The 24,951-nt window shown below is 41.1% G+C and overlaps 1 protein-coding gene across 18 annotated transcripts in view; it reads right to left on the bottom strand.

The window, feature by feature from the left end:
- Positions 1–24,951, bottom strand: part of SGMS1 (sphingomyelin synthase 1) — a 297,687-nt gene that overhangs the window by 73,937 nt on the left and 198,799 nt on the right. For 2 of the 18 annotated variants that reach the window (XM_053582641.1, XM_053582643.1), the window contains exon 1: positions 24,055–24,329. The exons of 14 other annotated variants lie outside the window; for them this stretch is intronic. The gene's annotated coding sequence lies outside the window, so the exon portion shown is untranslated. Of the gene's footprint in view, positions 1–47; positions 304–17,861; positions 17,881–24,054; positions 24,330–24,951 lie in introns of those variants that run through there. 2 more of the 18 variants (XM_053582645.1, XM_053582646.1) reach the window with 2 other exon arrangements.

Here is a 24,951-nt window from a genome sequence, read left to right on the forward strand (position 1 = left end):
GAGCCTGAGTCATATACTAAGGCAGAACTCTGTATTTTCTTATTTACCTTCTCCCTCCTCACTTGCTCTCTACTTCCTTTCTAGATCCAGGGGCAGGCAAGACAGGAGTTCACAGTGGCAGGTAAGGAGCCGGGTCAGGCAGTGACATACTGTGCTCAGGAATTCCCTTCCACAAAGGCACTGCCCACCAGTTCTGAGACCAGTTACAGGGGTCATCTGCAGAGACTGTGGACCTTTTCCAATACCTATTCCTCAAGAAGACCGAAGATTGTCTTGGCAAAATATTTTAACATGAGTATGGACAATCGTATTCAGCTAAAGCAGATCCGGCTGGTGACTGACAAAGGTCCAAACCCCAAACCGAAGGGAATCCTTTGATCTTACCTGTGCCAGGGCCACCATGCTCAGTTTATCTTCCTAGAGCAAAGTACTCATTACCCGAATGTTCAGACTCCTGACCTTTGCCACCTGAGTCACATACCCTATCTCTATACAGATACTGAAAGGGGTGGGGGTGGGGGGAGTACTGACATATAAGCCAATTTTCTGGGTGAAGAGGAAATTATTAAGATCTCATTCTGACATCTGTCCTCTTTGAATTTTTAAGAGAGCTTTACTTTTCTTAAAAACTAGTCAGTTCCCATCTTATGGATAATATGAATCTTAATGTTTCTAATTTTGCTCTGGCTACCAGGAATCCCTGAGCCAGTTGTGCAGGGCAAATCTAGTAACAGGACTGAACTAAAAGATTCTGTGCTGATACCTGAAGTAAGTGTCGCATGTACCCTAAAACAAAGCCTCCCTCACCAGCCATGTGGATTTCTACTTCAGGAAAGAGAGGATCAGAAATGATAACACAGGGAATAGCATAAATGCTGGGTTTCAACATTGCTGCACTCTGCATCACAGTTTATGGCACATGATAAGGCAGCATTTGTCCGGTCTTGGTCAAGAATCCCAGCTGGAAACTCTATTTGCCATTCAATTATCCTTCACTTTAATATGGTCAGTTTTCTCAGAGAGTGTTGCTTTTAAATAGGTTTGTACAAATTCTGGTGCCAGGCAACATGAAATGGCAATTAATATCAATCTAAGGTTCTATGCAATAAATACGTAATGGCAAAAGCCACAAGTTTTGGGTTTAACAGCTACCTATGCCTTTTGGGGGGTTTAACAGCTACCTATACCTTTTTTATAACTCATCTAAAACTTAATTTCAGGGGAAGGAAAACAAGTCAAATTTGACCTCAACTTTTAGGCTTTCACACCTCCCCACCCCAGGTTTTTGTTTTTCATCCAATACCAAATTGTTTAGCAACTAATAAATTGGTATACATTGTTTCTGCCTAACAAGTAAAGATACTTAAGTTAATAACTGTGCTTCTTAAAGTCGGTCAAGTGATAAACAAATCACTATGCCATTATAAACGAATCATCACACACAGAGTAACTTCCACTTTCTAATCTGTCCAGACTCCTTTTAGGTTTTACATAAGAAGAAGAGCAGCTTGGCAGAAGCTCTCTGACAGCACTCAGCAGTCCCACGCCAGTGGGGTGTGTGTGTGTAATGACTTTTTATTGCATGTCCCTGATTTCCCCCCATTGGTTTGGGACTGAGCTCACTTCTCATTAATGAGCTTGTCCCTTATCCAGAGAGACACTATCAAGCCCTGGGATGATAGAAAAATAGAATTTGTGCTCTCTCTAACCCATATGGCTACTTTTTGGTGATCACCCCAAAAGCCCCAGTCATAGGTTACCATTATAATTAGCATGTTGAATGTTTAAATTTCCAAATGCAATTCACTGTAAAAATTAAACAAACTTCTGGGGGTCCCTGGTATACCTGTAATAAATAGCTCCTTTAAGCCACTAAGAAGCAGGTATAACACTGAACCATAGCTAAAGTTCTCTTAACCCATCTCCACTCAGCCCTCAGTTGGCTGGACTGCGGCATCCTTGCTCAGACACACTTACGCCCATGGGTGACTAAGCGCCTGTTCCTGTCATTGGAATCAGCTAATCTAAGCCTGGTGACTCTGTTCCCTCTGGATAATGTGCAAAACTTACCAAGACTCAGCTGTATTTGCTTCCGAAGCTGTTTCTGTAGGCTGCACTTGTCTCTGTTATTACCTAATTTAATTAAATTATCAATGAAATTTGATTCTAAAAAGCGAGCTGTTATTTCTATAAAACCAAAATGATTTAGAAATAGTAGAGGTAAATAGCTTAAAAAGAAGACTGAAGCAAAATTAGATGCTTGTTGAGACAATCTTACTTTCTGAGAGGAAAAAAGTGACTGATCATCAAGAAGTGCTCAGTTGGGGGGCTGCTGTGAACATTTTGTTGTTCTGACACCACTTCAGAGAAACAAAGACTGGGCACTGATGAGGCATTATGGGTGTGGTTTTGTGCAGGAAAGACAACAAATGCCACAAATCAAAGGACCCAGGTGCAAAAACAAAATTCCTGGACACTCCATAAAAGATCAACAAACCGGGCAGCACCCACGGCTCAACGGAGTAGGGCAACAGCCCCATATGCTGGAGGTGGCGGGTTCAAACCCAGCCTTGGCAAAAAACTGCAAAAAAAAAAGAAAGATCAACAAACCTTAAACACTTACATTTCTAACTTTAATGAAGTGCTAACAGTAGGAATGTGTTTTATTATTGTTGTTGTTGTTTCTGCGCTTAACTGATTAATCACCCAACTATGGGCCTCAAACACTGAGAGAGCAACTAAATCAAGGTGTGGGCCCTCCCATTTCTTTTTTTTTTTTTTTTTTTGTAGAGACAGAGTCTCACTGTTCCGCTCTCGGGTAGAGTGCCGTGGCGTCACACGGCTCACAGCAACCTCTAACTCTTGGGCTTACGCGATTCTCTTGCCTCAGCCTCCCGAGCAGCTGGGACTACAGGCGCCCGCCACAACGCCCGGCTATTTTTTTGTTGCAGGTTGGCCGGGGCTGGGTTTGAACCCGCCACCCTCGGCATATGGGGCCGGCGCCCTACTCACTGAGCCACAGGCACCGCCCAGCCCTCCCATTTCATTTGCTCTCCTTCTTTGACGAAAAACTTCAACAAAAATTAAATGAGGGAAGTCGCCTTCAGTGCTATCCCACCCTCCTCTCAGTCTCACCTCGGGGGTCTACACTCCCCAAAGTCCCTTAGAGTGGGGTCCCAGTCCCAACCCTCATGGTGGCCTAAACTCTCCCCCCTTTTTACTTTATAGCATCAGTTTGCTGGGAAGCGGTGGCTGAAACGTAAAGACAGACTCTTCTCTCCTTCACACATACAACCTGCATTATCTCAAGTTTGGATAGTCTCATCCAGGAGCTGAACAAGGCAAAGTCAATACACACTGTGAGGTCCATTCCTCTGTGTTCCCCACCTGTAAGTGGTGCCACCTGAAGAGTATACAGAAAGGAAGTGAAGAAATCCAGGACTGGGGAAGAGGAGATATTTTGGAACTAAGGAGAGTAAGCAACAAGATAGTCTTAAGGTAAAGAAGTTACAAAGTAGGAAGAACTAGACTTAAATTCCATCTATGGCTTTCAGGAAGTGTCAACCTCTTCAAGCCTGTTTCCTTTTCTATGAAAAGATGTTTAACACCACCTGCCCCCAAGATGGAATGACACCAAGCTGCAGAGCACCCCCAGACAGTCCAAGCACACAGCAGGTGTCAACAACTTGCTGTGTTTTAGTAATCCACCTTTGCACATCCAACTGCACCCCACCCCCAAGATAGCATTATTTTCCACATCATCTTCCTTCCCCCAATTTTGGTATCCAAAGATTCTCTTAAAAGTAGCTGGGTCCTCATCCCTCGATGGCTCCCCGAAACAGCAGCCTCAGTGCTCTGTTAGGAAGAAACCTGCACGGTGCTAAGCTGTTATTACTCAAAGATATGTGCTCTGCACTCGGCATGCTCTTAGGAGCTCAGAAAGCCCAGGACAAATAACTCAAATGCAAGTAACTGTTGGCTGATTTATAGTATCAAACTTACTCAAAATTAACATATAGTAAGATCAAAAGTAAAATAGTAAAAAAAACTTACTCTCTTTACATGAATGTGACCAACCCATTGTCTTCCAGTGACTCATCTAAGATATCTAATGTGGTTGCTGGATTTAAAGGTACAAGCTGCGCATACTTTGCGAACAGCAGGTTATCACCCTTGAGGAGATGGTTTGCTGCACTCGTAGACTGGAGGCCTGCTCAGGGCGAGGCTCTCTGCAAGTACCAGGTAGGACATACTGTCCCTGTCAGCGTCTGTGTATGCTGTTAGTCCCCAATTCAAGAGAAAAATCTTGAATCTCGAATTATACATGTCCACAATAAAGCAAGATGCTCAAGCGGACAGGAAAGACTAGATATGGTTGACCTCATCTTAACTAGGAAGGGGACAGTCACCACGCCAAACCAAAGGAGAGAGTGGCGGGGAGGATAGATACAGCCAGTCGACTTCAGCAAATCCTGGCTACACACACCACCGATCACAGTTCACTCCCTCTCCATAAAAGAGACAGTTCTAAACAAAGGGTCTGAGTTTGTTTAGAGGTTATGTCTCATTGCCTCTGTGCACATGAGGTCCTTGTTCTGGAGACACAGCGGTCGCTGCACATGGCCTTCGTTTTCCCTTTAGAAGACAAATGCGAGTGGAGAAAGCTGCTTTCCCATTTGCCAAAGATGGTAAAATGTGACAGCTGTTACCTAAGCAACCATTAAGATCCAAAGGCATTGAAGAAAGAGCTGTTATTTCCTTTCAAGAAAAACATTTTTTTCCTCCTCAGGTGCTTAATTATTGATTCATAAAGAAGTCACTAAAAACAAGTAAGTCATGGGGACGACAGGGGCAGACCCTGCCTCAAAGAGGTGGAGTGGCGCTGACAGCTGGGAGGCTGCACCCTTTCATTTCTCTGTGGCGTGTCTCCTTAGGACACAGTTCCAAAGGCTACACACAGAAACCTGTCCACCCCTGGATTTTGCACTCTGGTGTGCTAACATTTTAGAGTATAGGTAACATCATTTTGCAAACATTTTCTCTCTGTCATAAAAAAGAGGCAGATAGTCGTGGTTGTTTTTCTATTCTCTGAGCTTCTTAAAAGGTACAAGTCTTTAGGAGATAGCAGTTATCTATTTGAAATGACAATTAAAAGTTAAGCATGTACTTCAAATGGAAACCCCAAAGTAGATGATACAAAAAAAAAACAGGTTCTAAACAGATCTATAAACTCAAGGAGTAGGCATCTAAAAATACTTGCAGGAACTGTCTGATCTTCAAAACCCCATCAGATACTGAAATATTAAATACTAAAATAAATTATTCTAAAATTTATTTATTTATTTATGTAGAGGTGGATTCTCACTCTGTTGCCCAGGCTAGAGTGCTATGGTGTCAGCACAGCAACCTCTAACTCATGGGTTCAAGCCATCCTCCTGCCTCAGCCTCCCAAATAGCTGGGGTTAAGGCACCTTCAAGGATGCCCAGCCGGTTTTCTATTTTTAGTAAAGATTGGGTCTTGTTCTTATTCAAGCTGGTCTCAAGCAATCCTCCCATAGGGGCCTCCCAAAGTGTTAGGAGGTGGATAGCTACCATGACCAGCTTATCCTAAACTTAAATACATATCAGATTTTAACTTGAAATGGTTTATAACGGCAATAAAATAATTTAAAAAACATTTTAAAGTTATTTTAACAGTACAGAATCATTCGGTTCTAATAAGTCGCACAAATTTTTAAAGCAATTTGAAGCTAACACTTAGAAACAAAAACAGGTTTGGGATGTCATGACGGAGAACTTTTCATATTACTTCTCAGAGGATCACGTTCTGATAAGTTCTTGCTATGTTTTGGTAACATGTCTTTTGTGAAATCAACACATATTTAATTCTCAATCAAACTAAGCCAAGTGGCAATTACTGTGAAGCCATCACATGGAGAAGTTATTAAACAAGCTGAAACTCATTCAGCAGTTCATTTTTAATACGCCAAGTATTAATGAGGAAGCCCCACAACCACAGAAGCACTTCATCTCTGTGGAACGGAAGAAATGTATATATTATTATTATTATTCAAGCCAGTGCTGAGCCCTAATACAGTGAACAATTCTAGTCAGGAGTTTTATGGGCTAAATTATTCAAAATAACAAGAAAAGAAGTATTACTCATGGATATCGAATTCATAAAAGTGACAGGTTATTTGAAATGTCCAGGAGAGACAAATCTATAGAGACAGAAAGTAGATAGGAGTTGCTGGGGGGGGGTGGGGAGGGGATTGAAGGTAAAAAGATAACAGAGGAATCTTGGTGGAGTGATAGAAATGCTCTAAAACTGGCATACAGTGCTGGCTGCAGAACTCAGGAAATTTACTAAAAGTCACCTATCTGTACACTTCAGAGGTCAATTTTATGGTATGGAAAATATACCTCAATAAAGTTTAAAAAAAAAAAAACTGACAGAGTGACCATCTGGATTTAGCATTTCATTATAATTGGGACTAGAAAGTAATTGCATAAGGATATCCATACTCGGATTCTCAGTTTTGAAAATGTTCATCCTGTATCTTTCTAATAACCTAAATTTCAAAAGAAGATTATTTAAATTACAGTACTTTCATACAATATGTGCAGCTATTGAAAATGATATTTAAAAAGTGAAAACTATCTACATGACCATCAGGGAAAGTGGTGTGCTGAAAGAAATTACGGTACAGCCACTACAAAAGTGGTGCAGTCCTTACGAAGTAGTCAATCTCAGTGTGTGAGATTACACACAACCACTCGTCCAGGACACGCTGAGGGGGAAAGAGTGCCTAGCAGAACAATCTATGTATGTACAATGTGAATAACTGTGTGTATATCTGGAAAGATAAATACCAATTGTTCATCATGGTTAACCCTTGGAAGTAGAAATGGGCAGCGAGAAAAGATTTTCCATCAGGCTAAGGAAGCTGGAAGTAGGTGCCTTCAAGATGTCAAGAATGTCACCAGATAGATGGGATTTATAAGGCTATTTATGTTCTTTTTATATAGGTTCAAAATAACTCTCTATGCTTCCTTACTGGAGAGGAAGGTCAGTATAGTAGTCAAAAGATTCTGGAGCCAGATGGCCTGGATTGAAATCCTACCTCTCCTGTTTACTTGCTGTGAAACAGTGAGCGAATTACCCACCCGGTGCTGCAGGTTTTTGCTTCCGCAAATTAAGGCCCAAAGAGTACACATGCCACAGCTCGTGAAGATCAGCTAAGCATGCTATGTACACAAGGCCCTCAGGACAGAGCCTCCCATCTAAGAAGTATTCTGTTAGCTTTCATCAGCAATATCTTATTACTAAGAAGAAAATGTTAAAAGTAGCTTCACTTCTGTGTGTGTGGGGGGGAGAAGTACAAAAACACAAGTGCTGACTGTTCCTTTACTACAAGTGTGCTTCACATCAGTATGTCTGCAGGACGTATCAGGTGACAGTGAGAGGAAGCCTGGACAGTCATCAGCTCCCATCTGATGGCCAGACTGATGTAACCAACCTCCCAGTGGACCACACCAGGGCCAGAGGGTGCCTGGGCAGGAAGCTCCCAAGTGCCTGTACTCAAACTGTTGTGACCGACTCATAATGCTGCCACCCAGGCAACTGCAATGCCTCACCACGATGGCAGTAATTAGCATGTGTGACCAGACCAGTGGCAGGAGACTCCTGATACACAAACGCTCTCATATAAACACTTAGGCCTAATAATTGACCTCAGTGGGACTATGGCCTCATCTTGAGACATATAACATAAACCAAGGTCAATTATCTGACACTTGAGCCAGCAATGAGAAAAAAATCATTAATTGTCAACATTTTAATAACACAGAGCAAATCTCTGCCTTGCTGAAAAACAGCAAGTTCTAAACTTGTACTATTTCCCATTCCTTATTTGTTAAGAGGCACTTTAAACTTTGATAGCCCCGAAAATATTTTTTCAATGGCCATCCTCCTGATGTACATACTAGAACCTCTTTCTTAAAGTAATATTGCATTTTGTTGAGTGATTACTATGCATGAAATTCTTTTTCTTTCAAAACTCTTCAAGATAGGTAGTTTAATCTCCACCCATACAAATTAAGAACACTGAGGTTTGGAGAGTACATTCTTTACTGGGCTTCCCCCAACAAGTGGCAACACTGGGAGCCAAACACAGAGACATCCATTTCCAAAGCCTTTGTTTTCCCATTTGCTGTAAATCCCTCTAGTCTGATGATTATGGAGCAGTTTATTCTCCATTTCAACTGCAAAGAATTCCTCCAAAAGGTCTGGATGTCACCGAAAATGTATACCACCTCACCAGAAATACCCCACTGAAGATCTCGAAATTTTCTTAGTATATATGATTTACATTTGTTGCCAGCAATAGGAGAATTCTATTTTTCATTTGCTTTCTTTCTTCAAGGCCAACTGGTTTTCAACAAAGCACTAAGGTCTCACACAGAGACCTGTATTCACTGAGACTAAGAAATCATAAAAACTCCTTTCAGAAACTCATTTTTCGAAGTAGTTTCTATTGTCTTATTCATTTATCCTCCTGTACAAAATGCCAAAGACAAATTTACAGATGAATCTCTGTCAGCCTTATTTACTCACCTTGATTTATAAGCTAAAGATGCAAGGTGGGTCAAAGTGGGACAAAACTATTGTATCTAAGACATCATTTGTGAGCTTTCCTTTGAGAGACATTTTAAACAGCTCTATTCTATTAAAAGAGAGAAAAACTCTATTTTCCTTCATCTGAATATACCGTTTAGAAAAGAAAATTGCTGTTACCAAACTATAATAAATTTGTCAGGTCAAAGGCCTAATTAATGGCATCACTCATCAATTATTTCATCAGTCTGCATTGAAAAGGATGCTTAATAAGCACCGTGATCATTCGCAACAACGATGGCTGGCTCTCTAATGTTCTGGTGTCCAATTATTTTTGCACTGAATGCCACTGCACAGTTACAGAAGTCAAAGCCTAGCCTTAGCTTTCTCAAAAATAAATCTATTTTCCTATTGTGGGCTTTTATTTCAGTAAATTCAAATTAACGGGAGTCAATTGCCTTCGTAAACCTATGAGGAATAAATAAAGCCACCAGACATCTCATCTCAGGTCAAATGGCAAGAGAAAGAGTCCAGGATCCTACTGGAAATTAAGATTTGTCATTTTCAAGCAACACCGTAGATGCCAACCCAATAAAATACAGCACCACAATAGCATACCATTAAGAGGCTTTTCATACATATTAATAATGATATAAACATAGATTATTTGAATTGTCAGGAAATCCTTAAACTCTTCTCCAAGGATACTAAATAAAGAACTAGCCAACCATTTTTCTGGGACTTAGGTATCTTACTTTGCATAGTATGTAACAAGCCATTTGTATATTCAATTTTTCTTAACCAGATCTTTTTTTTTTTAAGACAGTCTCACCTTGTCACCCTCCACAGAGTGCCATGGGGTCATAGCTCACAGCAGCCTCAACTCTTGTGCTCAAGCGATTCTCTTGCCTCAAGTGTTCCATGTAGCTGAGATTACAGAAGCCCGCCACAACACCTGGCTATTTTTAGAAATGGGGGTCTCATTCTTTCTCAGGCTGGCCTTGAACCTGTGAGCTCAGGGCAATCCACCCACCTTAGCCTCGCAGAGTGCTAGGATTACAGGCGTGAGCCACCGTGCCCAGCCTTAACCAGAATCTTTTTAAATGTTTAAAGGAGAAGGTTTAAAATAAATAAATAAATAAATGAGAAGCTTTACTCTTTGAAGAGATTGAGAAATCTATTCTTTTTTTTTTGCAGTTTTTGGCCAGGGCTGGGTTTGAACCCGCCACCTCTGGCATATGGGGCCGGCGCCCTACCGCTTTGAGCCACAGGCGCTGCCCCGAGAAATCCATTATTGATCAATTATTTTAAAATCAGATAGTTTTAATAGTGCTACTCACAAGAGAATAGGTATGATTATCACTCACTGGCCAGTCTAGACAGATAGTTATGTGATTGTAAAGAGAGAAGAGGGCCAACCAAGTAACACTTGGCACAAGGATTGTGTTTTGCATGTTCAGTGGTCAATGAAATTTACAAGATAAATAATGTAGTATTATCTTAAAACCCACGGCAGCTGTCAAGAAGCTAACTGAGTAGGGGTTATAAAGATAGAAAATAAGAGTGTTCAGGACTCTAAGGGGTACCTGTGTCAGGAATGCACACATCTGGGTAAGTAACATGTTCTAAACCGAATCTTCACTTGAGTTCTCTATTCCTGCACATTCTCCCTCCAGAACCTCTTGCTTTTCCTTGTTTCCATTCATTCAAGACATCATGTTTCATGAGCCAGTTGCTATTCTAAGCACATAGGATACAGAAGTGAGCATTACCTACAACTTTTGGTGACCAGGAATGATCTTACCAGATAGCTAAATTCTGATGTTTATAGACAAGGCTGCTCATAAGCTTATCTCTCCTTCAGAGGCCCAAAAAACTGGAGAGGGCTAGGCAAATCCAGAGAGAAGTTTGCCAACACCTAGTGCCTTAAGATAGTCTTGGTCTGAATAAGACACAACCAAGGGCTCCATGGGTATAGGTCATACTAGGATCAGTGGGGATAACTTTTAGCCCCAAATTACAACTCAGGCCTTAAAAACAAAGTATGGCCAACTTTTCTCCAACCCCACCATTCTTTCTTTTCTATTGTAAAAGAAGATGTTTAATATTACTTGTACCAACATGAAGATATTTTAAATGATAATCAAAGATAGAAGACAACATGGGGGAAGTAAGTGCAATACATAAGAAATAAGACTATCTTCCCTCATTTAAGACAAGCTCATACAAATCACTATGAAAAATATAAGAGTGGGCGGCGCCTGTGGCTGAAGGAGTAGGACGCCGGTCCCATAGGTGGCAGGTTCAAACCTAGCCCCGGCCAAAAACCACAAAACAAAGAAAAGAAAAATATAAGAGTATACAGGCAAGAAAAGAAGGAAAAAGAAAAAAGAGGGAGGGAAAAGCAGAAAGCTCAAAATAGCACAGGAGCAGGTGGCGTACAGATAGAAATTCAAATGGCCAAGGAAACTGAAACGAACCGAAAGCCCACTCAGAAGTGGAGATAAGCAAGAAAAAACAAAGAGAAAACATTTTCAACTTATTAGGCTAGCAAAAAAATATTAAAGCTTGATGCTTTACAGTGCTGTAGAAAGGTGGGAGTGTTAAAGATACAACCTTGGTTTAAAAAAAAAAAAAAAATCAGTGACTTTCCTGGAGTGCAATTTGGTGATGTTTATCAAATATAATGCATTTACCTCTAAGGTAGCAATCCCACTAATAGGAATTTAACTGCAAATATGTCAACAAGTTGTTTACACAAAAAGTATTTACAGAGAGGCAGACTGCAATAATTCTAACAGCTAAATACCCCCTCTAATAATATGACAACTGCTAAAATATCCAGAAATAATGCAAAGGTGAAATCGATTATTGTACATCCATATAATGAAATACTGTACCATCATTAAAATAAATAAAGAAGATTTTAAAGTGCTGATGGGAAAAAAAAAACCCTCTAAAATGTATTAAGGGAAGTACCCCTCCCCCAAAAGATATGAAACAGTACATATGATATATATATATATAATCCTTTTATTAAAAAGTGTAAAAAGCAGAGAGCCAGATAAATATGTGCCAAAAATACTTTTTCCTGGAAGAAATCACAAGAAATGTAATCACAGTTGTGTCTTTTTCTGAACCTTTTGACATTATTTGTATATTAACCACATAGATACATTCTTTTTGTTTTCAATGTTGTCCATGGGTACCTGGGTATAAAAGCATATGGACAATTATCGTCTCTCTTTATACTGTTCATCTACAAAATCTAATTAAAAAATTAAAACTAGAAAATCTCAAGTATTTATTAAAAACCTTAATACCTGAACCACGCAAAATATATTTAATGAGTTGGCTTTTTAGGAGAGTTCTCTGGAAGAAAAACACAACAAAATAAGAGATGAAGAAGAAAAAGAAGGTGATGCAAACACAGGCAGATTGAGTATCAACCTGGGTTCAAGGACAAGGCTGAGTATTTCTTCCTTTCTAATGTTTTAAACAAAATGATAAATTATGCATTGCATGGTATTATGGAGCCAGAAGCCACAAAGAAATCTAGTAGTTTGATGCTGTGGAATGTGGAAAAAAACCTAGAGGAAAAATCTCTTAAAAGCCCTCCTGGAAGAACTATCTTCCCAATTCACAAAGAAACAGTAAAGAAATGAACTCACAAACTAAATGAAAAACCCAACTTATACAAATAAAACCATAATCCTAGAATGTATTATGAAATCTTTTGGCAAATATTTATAAAGCCTAAGAGATAAAATCCCAAATTGAATTATTTCATATGCAACTCTAATTCTAGGTTGTGCAATGTATCTTCACAGGCATTGAACAAAACCCTGCAATGCTATCTACCTAAGTTATTCATAAATGTGGCTCCAGTTTCTGATTATCTATGTATTTATTCAAAGTTTAAAAGGCAAACAATAAAAAAAGGAAACTAAAAAATTTAGTCCTTAACAGTCCCTTAGGGATGACGCCCAATATTAAATAAAACCATAAAGCATTAATTGTCTTAAGAAAAATGATGATGTACCACTGGGGGGAAAACCCACTCAAATATGTATATAACACATGCAATCACCTAGTTGAATGAAAGAAAAACAAAGAGTATTTCTTTCTCCTTGTGTCAGTTATCAGTTCACTGTCTCTCAGCTACACATTCATCCTTTACTGCCTGATCTGCAAAAATGGATCTGGGCCCTTTTAAGTATTTTTCCATTTGCTAGCTGGCACGAGGTTTGTTATGTTTTGTCAATAGAAGTTGCTGGGGAGACATTGCAGGAGGAAGGAGTTCTGCTTCCTGGTTCGGGAGTCATCACCCAGCAGGTTTCTGCAGCATGTACAGCTTCCTTAGCAACTGTCTCCAACAGTTTTGTGCCAGAGGGCCTCCTTAGACATCACTTCATGAACAGCTTTCCCCACTACACTAAAGGATAGATTTTCATCAAGTTCTGGAAAGTAGGTTGTTATCAAGTTCTGCTGGTGTGGCACTACAACTTCTCTGCCATGCAGTAAGCCAAGGCTGTGTCCCCTCCAACAAGGTTTGGATTAAGCTCTGGATCTCAGGTCTAAGAAGGGCTGGGAGGCGGTCTCTTCCTGGGTCCTCTATCTCAGCCTTAGGGGTAGAGGCTACTCCTTAAATTTCTACATTCTATTTCTATATTCTATTTCTGTAGTGGTATATTCTGTTTCTACATTCTACAGAATGTAGTTAATGTATCAACATTATTCTAACCCCTTGTTAAAGCTGATAATTCTTAATATTAAATTCTCCCTGTTCAAACTGCTATGTGGTTTCTGCTTCCAATTTGAACTACCGATGCACTCCCTTTACCTACCAGCTTCTGTGGTAAGCCTCAATGCAATGCGCACAAGTAAAAGAGATAGCAAAAATGTGCATTTTTTGAGTTCTGTCCCTAGCTACATGGCCTCTCTTCATTTGCTAAATGATGTACCAGAATGTGCCAATAAAAAGCCAGGAAGATGTGCTTAATTCTGCACAGCTGAAGAGAAACACAGCCACGGCCAGGAGCACTTCCCACTTTACTCTGAGCTGACACGTTTGGATCTCCTTTGTGGGTTCAGCTCCGATCTGCTGCCCCTGAGCGCCAACAGCAGTCTCCTCCAGTTGTCCCTCCAGCCTGGGGCTGGTAATCACCTCCTGCAGTTGCCCATCTCATGGCTTCAATATGCCCTATTTGCCTTCCTGCTATCCCACGTCAGTGAAAGTACCGTCATTGAATTCCCTCTGTTGTAAATGCAAGTGGATTTTCCCCCTCCTTAGGCCAGGACTAACCAGTTACAACAGAGTGACTACACGAACACGTGAAGACTCACTGTCTACTCTGGAAAGCCATCACGCCCTGCTAAGATCCAAAGCTGAAACCTGTGGAAACTTAAAATACTTTCAATTTGGCCTAGAGCCAAAGTCAAACCCTTGAAATGTTTGATTTATATGGGACTTTCTTGAAAATGGGTCCAATACTTTTATTAATAATATGTACTTTCTTTAAGGCAGAACTTTTGGTTGAATCATCTTTTGCAAATTTTTTTTTCTTTTTTTTTTTTTTGGCTGGGGCTAGGTTTGAACCTGCCACCTCTGGCATATGGGACTGGCGCCCTACTCCTTGAGCCACAGGTGCCACCCTTTTTTTTTTTTTTTGCAGTTTTTGGCTGAGGCTGGGTTTGAACCTGCTACCTCCAGCATATGGGGCCAGCGCCCTACTCCTTGAGCCACAGGTGCTGCCCCCTTTTGCAAATTTTTATCTATATATGGAAAAATTCATTTTAAAAAGCTCCCTTATGTTGCCAATGTATAACACAGTGCTGTCGATGAACCTCTGAGATAATGGAAATGTTCTGTACCCATTCTACCCTCCATGGTAGCCACCAGCCACACACAGCTCCCCAACACTGGAAGTGTGCTTAGTTAACTAAGAAATGAGATTTTGGCCAGGGCTGGGTTTGAACCCACCACCTCTGGCATATGGGGCTGGCACCTTACTCCTTTGAGCCACAGGTGCCGCCCTAAGAAATGAGATTTTGACTTCAATTCCTTTAAATATCTGTGTGTGGCTAGTGGCTACTGTATTGGACAAAGGTCTAGCACATGGTCATTTCTGTTATGGGGAAGGACTTCTGCTACCAGTGACGTTCTCCTGTGCTTTGGCAGAGAACAAATAAGTAATACAAAAATACTGTAACAACCCCTAACCTACCTGATCCTACCCACCTACAAATATGGACATATAACTTCCTCAGATAACTTGGTTAACATATTGTTAGAGCATAAAACTCACCTTAACACAATAGTAGCTTGAGAATGAAGGGGTGTGAGGGAAATTCTAGTGGTTTGAGAGAGGTGTAGACAGGAGCGTAGACCCATTCTAGGCCAAAGAAATGACTCTTTTGGGGGAAAAAAAGAACAGTGGAATTCTTGTTTTTTTTCCTTTTTTGTTGATATATAATATTTCATATATTTACAGTGTGTATGTGATATTTTATTACAAGCATAGAATGTGTAATGATTAAGTCAGGGTATATGGACTATCCATCACCTCAAGCATTTATCATTTGTATGTACTGGGAACATTTCGAGTCTTCTCTTCTAGCTGTCCTGAAATAGACAATACAGTATCATTAACTGCAGTCACCCTATTAGCCATTCCTTACACTTTTTCCAGTAAAATTCCCAGTCTTACTGGGACTACGTGGTTTTCATACGACATCTATCCTGGCACTGCTGCAACTGTAAAAAACATTCACTTTGACTTAGACCAGTGGTTCTCAACATGAGGATTGCGACCCCTTTGGACTATATTAAAGGTTCTGCGGCATTAGGAAGGTTGAGAACCACTGACTTAGACTAATAAGAACTAGTTTCTGAGCTGAAACATTTAATTTCCTATCTCTGACCTTTAAGCAGAGGTAATAAAAATAAATGACATCAGGTTCCCAATTCTCCTAAAATTTTGCTCCTAAAGGTAAATGCATATAACCACAGGCAATTGTTGCAGTGTGTCAAGGGGACTGGATGACTGTTAGAAGGACACTCACATATGAAAGGACTTTAATAGTACCACAGCTTCTGGAACCCAAAGCCCAAAGAACTATATACTGCCTACTGCCCTGAGAATCAAATTAAAGGACACTTCATAAATCTGTAAGAACTTTAGCAATATAAAACCGCACTGAAAAATTCTGTGAAATTTTGGCTATGAACTGTTTTGATTGAGGATTTCTATAGTTGTTGGGTAATTTGTGCAATTTAAGTGAGAATTACAGGACGTACAAACTAACAAAGTAGAAATTAGTTTACCTTGTGATTGTAACTCTAACAACATACCGTAGTTTGCTTTACTCAGGTTTATGTGAGCCACCCACAGAACCCTACTACATTTACAGCACGAATAAGCACTCAATGACACTCATTTTCCTTCTCAAAATTTCCTAAATTGCAAAAAAAGATACTGGTATTGTGATGACCATCACACTCTCGTGTTGCAAGTCAGGCAGAAAAGGGCGCTCACGGGAAGCCACGAGACCCCTGGGAAGCCAGCTGGTCCTTGGAGTGCAGGGTCATCTTGGCAGACTCACCACAGTCCAAGGCTGGCCCTTAATCTTGCAAATTCATAAATATGATGATCAGGAAAAGGGTCATGGTGCCATTAAAGTAAAAATGCCAGCTTAAAGCCTTATTGTGAGAAATATAAACAGCAATTTTGCAATAAACCAATTTAATACCTTATTGTGAGAAATATAAACCCATAATGCGGATTGGATGCTACCATCTGCTCTTAGTGTATCCCCGGAAAGCGTAACAGCATGAGGAAACCAAACTAAAATCAGAAGGATGCACAGCGGGCACGGAACGGAAATGCTTTCTGTGGCTTCCTGTGTGGCCTGACTCTGCACCGTGAGGCTAAGGCAGCCTCAGCGATGCTCCGTGATGAAGGCAAGCCTGCACTCAGTCAGGTGATTTCAAAAGCCACAGACAGCCCCACCCTGCAGGGGAAGATCAACCATCGACCTGTTCATGCTGCTCCATAGACAGGCCAGTTTGGCCTTTCAAACTCAGTCTTCCATCCCAGTCTCTAAATTCCACTTCTCTAAATTCCTCTTCAAAAACTTCTCCTTCAGAGTAACATGTTGTTAATAGCACCTTTAACCAAGTTTTAATTCTGCCCTGGAAGCCATTTAATCTCTTTGCTTACTTAGTATCTTGCTGGGATCCGTTTCTCACAGGTTTGTTTTAGAGTCAGATTTTTCTCTCTAATGCACAAGCGTGGAAGTGGTCTGTGGGCCCTCTGTATGGCACACACACCACGCCTGTGGTAAGAGCCAATAATTCCAGCAAAATGAAGGCTTTAGGAATTTCAAGGAAGGAGGAGAGAACTTTAAAAAAAAAAAAGAATAATAATAAAGGAAAGTACATGAGACTTATATTTAAAGAATTCACTAAATGCCAACCTTAAACTCTTTTAAAAATGCAAGCTAAAAGACCTATGACATGGATGATGACTCTACCTTGACTTTAAATCTCTTTGTTTCTACTACGGCTAATGTGTGTTTGGGTCTTTGGCGAGACCCTTATAACTTCAAAATGCAAAGAAATACATCTGTGTTTACTCAGCACAAGTCTAACCTTTACATAGACGTAATCAAAATTAGGATTTGGGTACCAAGTACTATAGAATTACAACAAATTGGTACCCCGGGGGCCTACAAATTCATAAATCAGCCTTCAAACATTTTCCACAACATTTCCAGCAGCACACAGCAATTTCTCGTCTCATCCACACCTCAGAAATCAAAGGGATGAAATGTACCTAGAGAAATCATCTATCGGGTCTCAAGAACTGTGGTCACGGGCACCATCTGAAATGGCAATTTTCCTAGTCCTTCGTTTATTTATTATTAACCTGACTTTCACCTTGGCTTGAATATCAAACTCTTGGCTTCTGACCCCACAGCGGAATGGCGTTTTGTGTAACCAGTTAAGGCTCACTTAGTGATTCTAACAGTTTTTTGCCAGTAATGATTACCCAGAAACTCAGGGGCAGCTTAAGGCCATAAGAATCTGTCTGGAGCATCACCTTTTATTTCTGTACCACCAGGAGAGTTAAGTAGGCTTCAAGGTTAGTTTAATGAAGGCCTCCAAGCATGAACAGGGCTTAGTCTGCGGTACAAATTAGTGTGGTTTTATTCCCAAGCCCTTCTCATTCACGCCACTTACCCTGTGGCTGCTGTACTTCCCCTTGCACTGCCCCCTTCTCGTTCTGCAAGGCAGCTGGGAGCTCTCCCTACTGCTCCAACAGGAGAGATTTCCTTCCAGATACCCACCAGGAGGCAAGCTGCCAGGGGCTGGAGAGTACTAACACCTGTGCCGCCTGAAGGTTCAAGTCACATGTTTATGTAAGGTTTGCGCAATTCAGTTCTAACGCAGTAGGGACCTTGAGAAAGAAAATTAACAGCATACTCTTTTCAAAAAAATTCCTAACTTTAATTCTCCCACCTGAGTAAGAGGCTTTTCCTAAGCCACAGAGTTTTTCACTGCTAGGCCTCCTATTGGTACCTCCCTAGAAAATTCACAGAACTGCAACACATTCTGCCTTTACAAGGCAGACAGCAGGTGGATATTCTGATATTTCCATCCGACCCTATCACACACAAAAAGTTATCCCTCTGTCAGGCCTTCGTGTCAAATACATACACTGTCAACTGCTCAAGGACAAGCTACATTTTACTTTAGGTCGCTATAGAGGCAGAAAAACAGTGGGGCTCCTGGGTGGACTCCAGACTCCTAGATACACACAAGTGGAGGTGACGGAAGGAAAGAGTGATGGCATGAAAGCTTTATCCTTTGGGGTGAAGCCGAGAAGAGGGTACAGGAAGTCACCAAGACAACAAAACTGACACATTTGCACATGCATTGTGTGTTGCTTACTTCTTAAGGCATTGGAAAATATATTTAAGAAATCACAATATCAAGAGTAAAATGAAAAAACAGATACTACACTGCTTAAGAACAAACATTACAAATTTTTACAATGGAGCGATTCACAAACACAAAGTTATATTCTTAGCTAGTCCAGACTGACATGAGGAAGCAGATTCTTGTTTCCCAAGCAAATTATCCCTCCCCCAACTAGGTACTTCTCACCTTAGGGCCAAAGTAACACCTCAAGAGACATTAATGTCTCCTAGGATTTTATCTCCTTTGCAAGGTAAGAACTCTTTTGCTTTTCATCTTTTAAGCATTAAAAATCTATTTTCCTACCCACCCCATTTCCAAATCTTACATTTTAATAAGCAGAGCTCAATGCCACTACTCAAAGTAATGCAAATTTTACAAAATAATAACTATAATTTGCTACTGTGCCCAAGGACTGTGCTGCACAATTTCCATGTATATCCTGTTCATTCCTCTAAAATCTATGAAATAGGGATTCAATTTTCACAGATAAAGAAACTTGTCCTGAATCACACAGAGGGTTAAACTGGTAGGACTGGGATTCAAGCCAAGCCTTATGTAGCCCCCAAACCACTGTAATGTATTCCTCCAAGAAATGGGGCAAGCCACACTTTACTGTGCTAATGCTAAAATTTATACACTGCATACACCTGAGGATTTCAGAATACATGAACTCTCCAAGGCCCTTTCATAAACATAACTCCTAAGTCTACTCGGTGAAATTGTTAAAAGCAAAGATTAAGTATTCAAAGTTCACAAACAGAAAACACATACGCTGGCCTGGAATGCAGGGCTCCTCAGCTCCACGCTACTGACATTTTGGATGGGGTAATTCTCTGTCATGAGAGGATTCCCTGTCCACTGTGGGATGTTCAGCAGCACCCTAACCTCTATCCACTAAATGCTACTAGCACATTTCTCCACACTCAGTTATGCCGATCAAAAATGTGTCCAGATATTGCCAAATGTCCCTTGAGGGTAAAAATGCATCCTGTAGAGATTCACTGAGTTAAGCTAATTACGTGAGAGTACACAACTGGTTAAAGACTGAACTGATTCCAGCAAAGTGCTTTCCTAAATCCTAACTTAAATTTCTTTTATATCAAGTTACAGCTCCTTAACAGAAGGCATTTATTAAACTGGATGGAATGTACAGAATTCAGAATGTGAACATGTCTATTTCACTATATTGATAATACTGCTGCTGTCTCTCAATTTTCTTTTTTTTTCAGTTTGTATAAGCCTCATACTTTATTTAATGAATTTCCTATTAATGGACATATAAATTAACAAACTTCCACTATTAAACTAATACTATAATGAATATTACACGCAAATATCACACCACACTTATCCACTTATCTCTTAGCGTTCTTAACATGGATGAACAGGTTAAAGGATAAATATATATTTAAAATTTTGATACCCACAGCTTAACCCTCCCAAAGGATTAAACAAATTACACTCTCACCAGGGTGTAGTCCCATTTTTCCATTGACAGTGAATGTTAGAAAACTTAGAAAATCTCTAACAATCTAGAACGGTGGTTCTCAACCTTCCTAATGCTGCAACCCTTTAATACAGTTCCTCAGGTTGTGGTGACCCCCAAACCATAAAATTATTTTCACTGCTACTTCACAATTGTAATTTTGCTACTTAAACCTCTATTCAAATACCAGTTTCTAGGCAATCTCGCCAACATCTGATTACCCCATTCAGGGAATGCATTTAAACACAAACCCAGAAACATGCACAACACTGCCTCAAGTAGTAGCAGTAAAAGTAACAGCAATAAGACTAACCGCTAACATATATATATATATATAATTTACTCTCCAATTGCGCTTTGAGAATTCACATGGAGGTCAGGTGTGGTGGTGCACACCTGTAATCCTAGCACTCTGCGAGGCCAAGCCAGGCGGATTGCCTGAGCTCAGGAGTTCAAGACTAGACTGAACAAGAGCCAGACAGTCTATTAAAAAAAAAAAAAATAGCCAGGCGTTGTGGCAGGCACCTGTAGTCCCAACTACTCAGGAGGCTGAGGCAAGAGGATTGCTTGAGTCCAAGAATTTGATGTTGCTGTGAACTATGATGTGATGCCACAGCACTCTACTGAGGGCAACAAAGTGAGACTCTGTCTCAAAAAAAATTAAAGAATTCGCATGGATTATCTAGGATTAATAGATCTTAATCTTTCAACATCTTCAACTGCCCAATGAGGTGGGTATTATTATCATCTGCATTTCACGAATGAAGAAATTGAAGCACAAAGAGCTCAAATAACTTGCCTGGGGTCTGCCTCCAGAATCCTGGTTCCTACCACTACCTACAGTGCTTCAAAGAACCGTGGGATTACCACCTCCTTGGTTCCAAATCCCCCTACCTCTCGTAATGTGTGCGCGTTCTTCCCTCAGCTGTACCACATGCCCTAATTAAGGCACACTGTTGGCATCCTGCTTACACGTGACATCAGTCTACTCATCAACCTTCTCGGGGGTACAAGACACAAGCCCGCTTATCTATACTGCTGTCCAATCCACATTGTTCCATCTTGAGGAAAAACACATATAGCCCTTTGTTAGATGTTTGTTGAAACAGACATGTCACATCTATGACAATGCCCTGATACACTTGTCCAACATTATCAGCAAAGAAATAAGGTTAATTGGACATGAGTGATACTTAGCAAACATCCGCTAGATACTGATCATTGCTTTTTTTTCTACATGATCCCAACAATTCTTTTTAAAAACATGATTTACAATTCTGCTAGATACCAACATAAGCTCTGCCTTTATAGTTTTCAGAATTTACTGTCCTGCATTTTTGAAATCAAGTCTTATCACATGCTTTCAAGATGATTCCCGAGTGGCTGCGTCATCACTTTGGCATGCTCTTTCGACAGCCTCAAGAAACAAGTCACTTAAAGCAGCTCAGAGTTAAGAGAGGACTCAGGAAGTAGTCCAGGTGTCCCTGCTAAGAAGGTGGGTGTTTCATGTCAAATAGATAGTGAGGCATTACATCAGGGATGTGAGTAACACCCAGTCCTGGAATAAATGCTGTAGCACATGGTCTTCTGAAAAGACAGCACTGTTTGTCCTCTTGTGTTACAAAATGCCAACAGATGTGCTAGCCGATGAACTCTCAGAACTGGCTGCCCTGTCAGACACACTGACACTTTCCCACTTCCAACCAAGTAAGGTTTTGGTGCTCACACAGAGTGCCTTTATGAACTTGCCGTTCTTAATAAACAGGTTCATCACTAACCTGGGTGCTAACATAAATTTAAAAACATTTTACATAGCATATAAAATACAGCAGGTATACAATCTAATGTGCAGTATTCAACTGCTGGGAATCTGTGGGTCCAGCTCCTGGCTTTACACTTGGGGAAAGCTTGCCGTGCACTTTGTGGGGAGCAGGTAGAATACACACACACAGAACTCAAAGGGCTTCAATGAAAAAGGAGGTGAAAGCCACCAAAGATCAGCAACTCTAAGTCAGCCACCTGTATTGATTAACGGGCTCATCAAGGGGAGGGCTTGTTGAGTTAATATTGGAAAACCACCAGCTTCCAGAGTAAACACATTATTCCTTGAACTTTGATATTTTGGCACTGGAGCAATGAGGAGCTTCTAAATCAGTTAAAAATCTGCTTTGAACCAAGAACCTCCTCTGGATCATTTCACACAGAAAAATCAAAACTATTTTAGGAGCAATTGGAGCCACATGGGAAAAATAAGAAACCTTAAATGCTAACTTCTAACATAAACTAAATTAACTAGCTGTGAAATTTGGAGCAGGTTTATATAACCTTGCTCAGCCTGCTTCTTCAACTTTCAAACCAGGACAATAATACCTCTACCTCTTAGCACTACTGTGAATAGTAAATGAAGTAATTCATGTAAAGCAACTGAGTACCTGACAAAATGAAATCCTTAAATATTTAACTTTATTAAAACTATTAGGTGAAACTAATAAAAATTCAAATTTAATTATCCTTTTAGATTTTACACATCTTAAGAGATTTAATAAAAATTTCCCCCTTCTCACCAGAGGGGGCTTTTCCAAGTGCCCCAGTGGACTTAAGCCATTTCTCTAACGTCATACTCGGTTTCCTTCCCCCAGAGGCATGTAATCAGTTAAACACAAAGCAACTGAGCTGCACCATCAGCCTGTGAACCTGGAAACAGTGTAAACAACCATTCCTAGGGTAACTTAAAAGCCTGCAAAGTTTTATGTTAATTATTTCATTTAGAAGTGATTTCTTTCCAAGAAGTTTCCTCCATAGACCTAAACAAAGTCAACTGTACAGAATTTTCTTCCTCTGTTAGTCCATCTACCGATTGTATCACAGTATCTTCATAACTGCTTCAGTGTAATGATACTAGGCATATTCATAACTTCAAGGTGCAGTTTACAATTCTTCGCACCATCCTTTACGCTACATCTTGAGCCTGCCTTTCCAGCACACAGGCAGTGTTTCTGACTGTGATAACTTCTGTTGCCCTGTGTCTGTCCTCCGTAATCACAAGATGCTGCTCTCCCGGTCCCTCGCCCTCCCCAACTCCTTGCAAGAAAGTAAGTTACTTGCACCATACAAATGCACTTGATAATTAAGTTTTCGTAGAAAATCAAATTTTTTGAAGAAGCTCACTGAGTTTATTTTTACATAAATTTAAAAACGATAACTCAATTGAATTAAGAATGGAATGATTTTTAATTCACTTGGGGAACGGAACTTGAGTCTCTAGATTTCTATTTTGGTACTTCGTAAATAATTACACAGAGCAAAAACAAATAGGAAAAAGAAAAGAAAAAAAAAAAACACCAAATGCCACGCATCCTTCTCCGTGCATTTATCTACACATATTCCAGCAGGGAAATTACCTGGCCGCACTGAATAGAAAGCCTGGCTGTGCAGTAAACACGCTCACTCCACAACACGGGAGCACGTGCTTCCCCCGGCCCTCGGAGCAAAGGAGTGGACAGAGGGACCGTTTCGTTCAGGGAACTGGAGTTGTTGAAAAAGAGGGTACTTCCCGCTTTGGTTAGTAAGCAAACTGTCAATACACTCCGGTTCTCTCAACCCCTCCCCCCACGAGGAAAGCCCGACACCCCGAAACACAAACCGCCAGGAGCCGCGGCTCTCAGACCACAGCGGTCAGCGCCACGCGACATTCAGGGCTCTGGCCGGTCCGGGCAGCTTCGCCCCGACCCACTGTTCGCAACTGCGATCGGCGTTTTCAGGTGTAAGTAGCTATTGCCTATTTTGTCATTGAAGAGGGATCCAGTCGAAACTAAGCTTCCCTTTACTTCGCCGGATCAGAGGAAATAAAACCGATTGCGATGCTGGGTATTTTCTAGAAGGCGTGGATGGTTGTTTTTAAACAGGTCCCACCGTCTGCGAGTGCGTTTTAACCAACCTCAGCATCCCAGAAGGAGCAACACTTACAGGCTCTCCTCCCCGGAGGCAGCGTCTCCTGGAAAGTTCCCGGGGCGCAAGTTTGCGCGCGCTCCACCTGCCCGGCGCAGGGGACTGGCGACGCGCGGAGCCCCAGCCGGCCGCCCGCGCAGCCGAGCCCGCCGCCAGCCGCCCCGCTCCTCTCCCCGGCCCGCCCGCCCGCCGGCAGGGGTCGTGGCGCCGAGGAACCCGGCCGGCAGGGAGACGCGCCGATCCTCCCCGGGAGCAGCTGCTAGCGCGGACGTCCACGCCAACCTCCGAGGCTCCCACAGCGAGAAGGCAGGCGTGGCCGGGCAGCAGAGGGTTTTTGGAATGTAGGGTGTGGCCCTCCACCACGGCAAAAAAGAAGTGAGTCAGCCCGTTCAGTCCTAACCAATAAGCGTGTTCACTGTCGGTTAAGGCGGAACTTGCCTTCCTTGATTTATACCAGGCTTAGCAGCTTTTTACAATCGTTTTTTTTTTCTTTAATCCTTTAACAACTTCGGCGCTACTTCTAGAAAATGGTAGGTAGCCTTTTTAAAATGCTTAAGAAAGGATTAATCGTGATTGGATAGTGACTATCGGTACATACTCGTTTGTTTCCATAGGTAAAAGTTCTTGAGGCAGGAATTCTAGGCGCAAAGAGCTTGGGATCTGGTGTCAAAACAGTGTCGGGTCTGCCTTCTGATGCTACATGAACTTGAACACGTTAACCACGAGCAATGGGGAGTATAAAATCCTTACCCTAACAGTCTGAAGACACATTGCAATAGTCCTCTCTTATCCACGGTTTTCCTTGCCAGGTTTTAGTTATACCTCTCCCAAAATGCAGTCCAAAAATGTCACATGGAAAATCTCAGCAATAACTCATAAGTTTTAAATTACATACGTATTGTTAAAATGGTTGTA

The sequence above is a fragment of the Nycticebus coucang genome, chromosome 3, assembly GCF_027406575.1.
Source record: "Nycticebus coucang isolate mNycCou1 chromosome 3, mNycCou1.pri, whole genome shotgun sequence".
Classification (NCBI taxonomy): domain Eukaryota; kingdom Metazoa; phylum Chordata; class Mammalia; order Primates; family Lorisidae; genus Nycticebus; species Nycticebus coucang.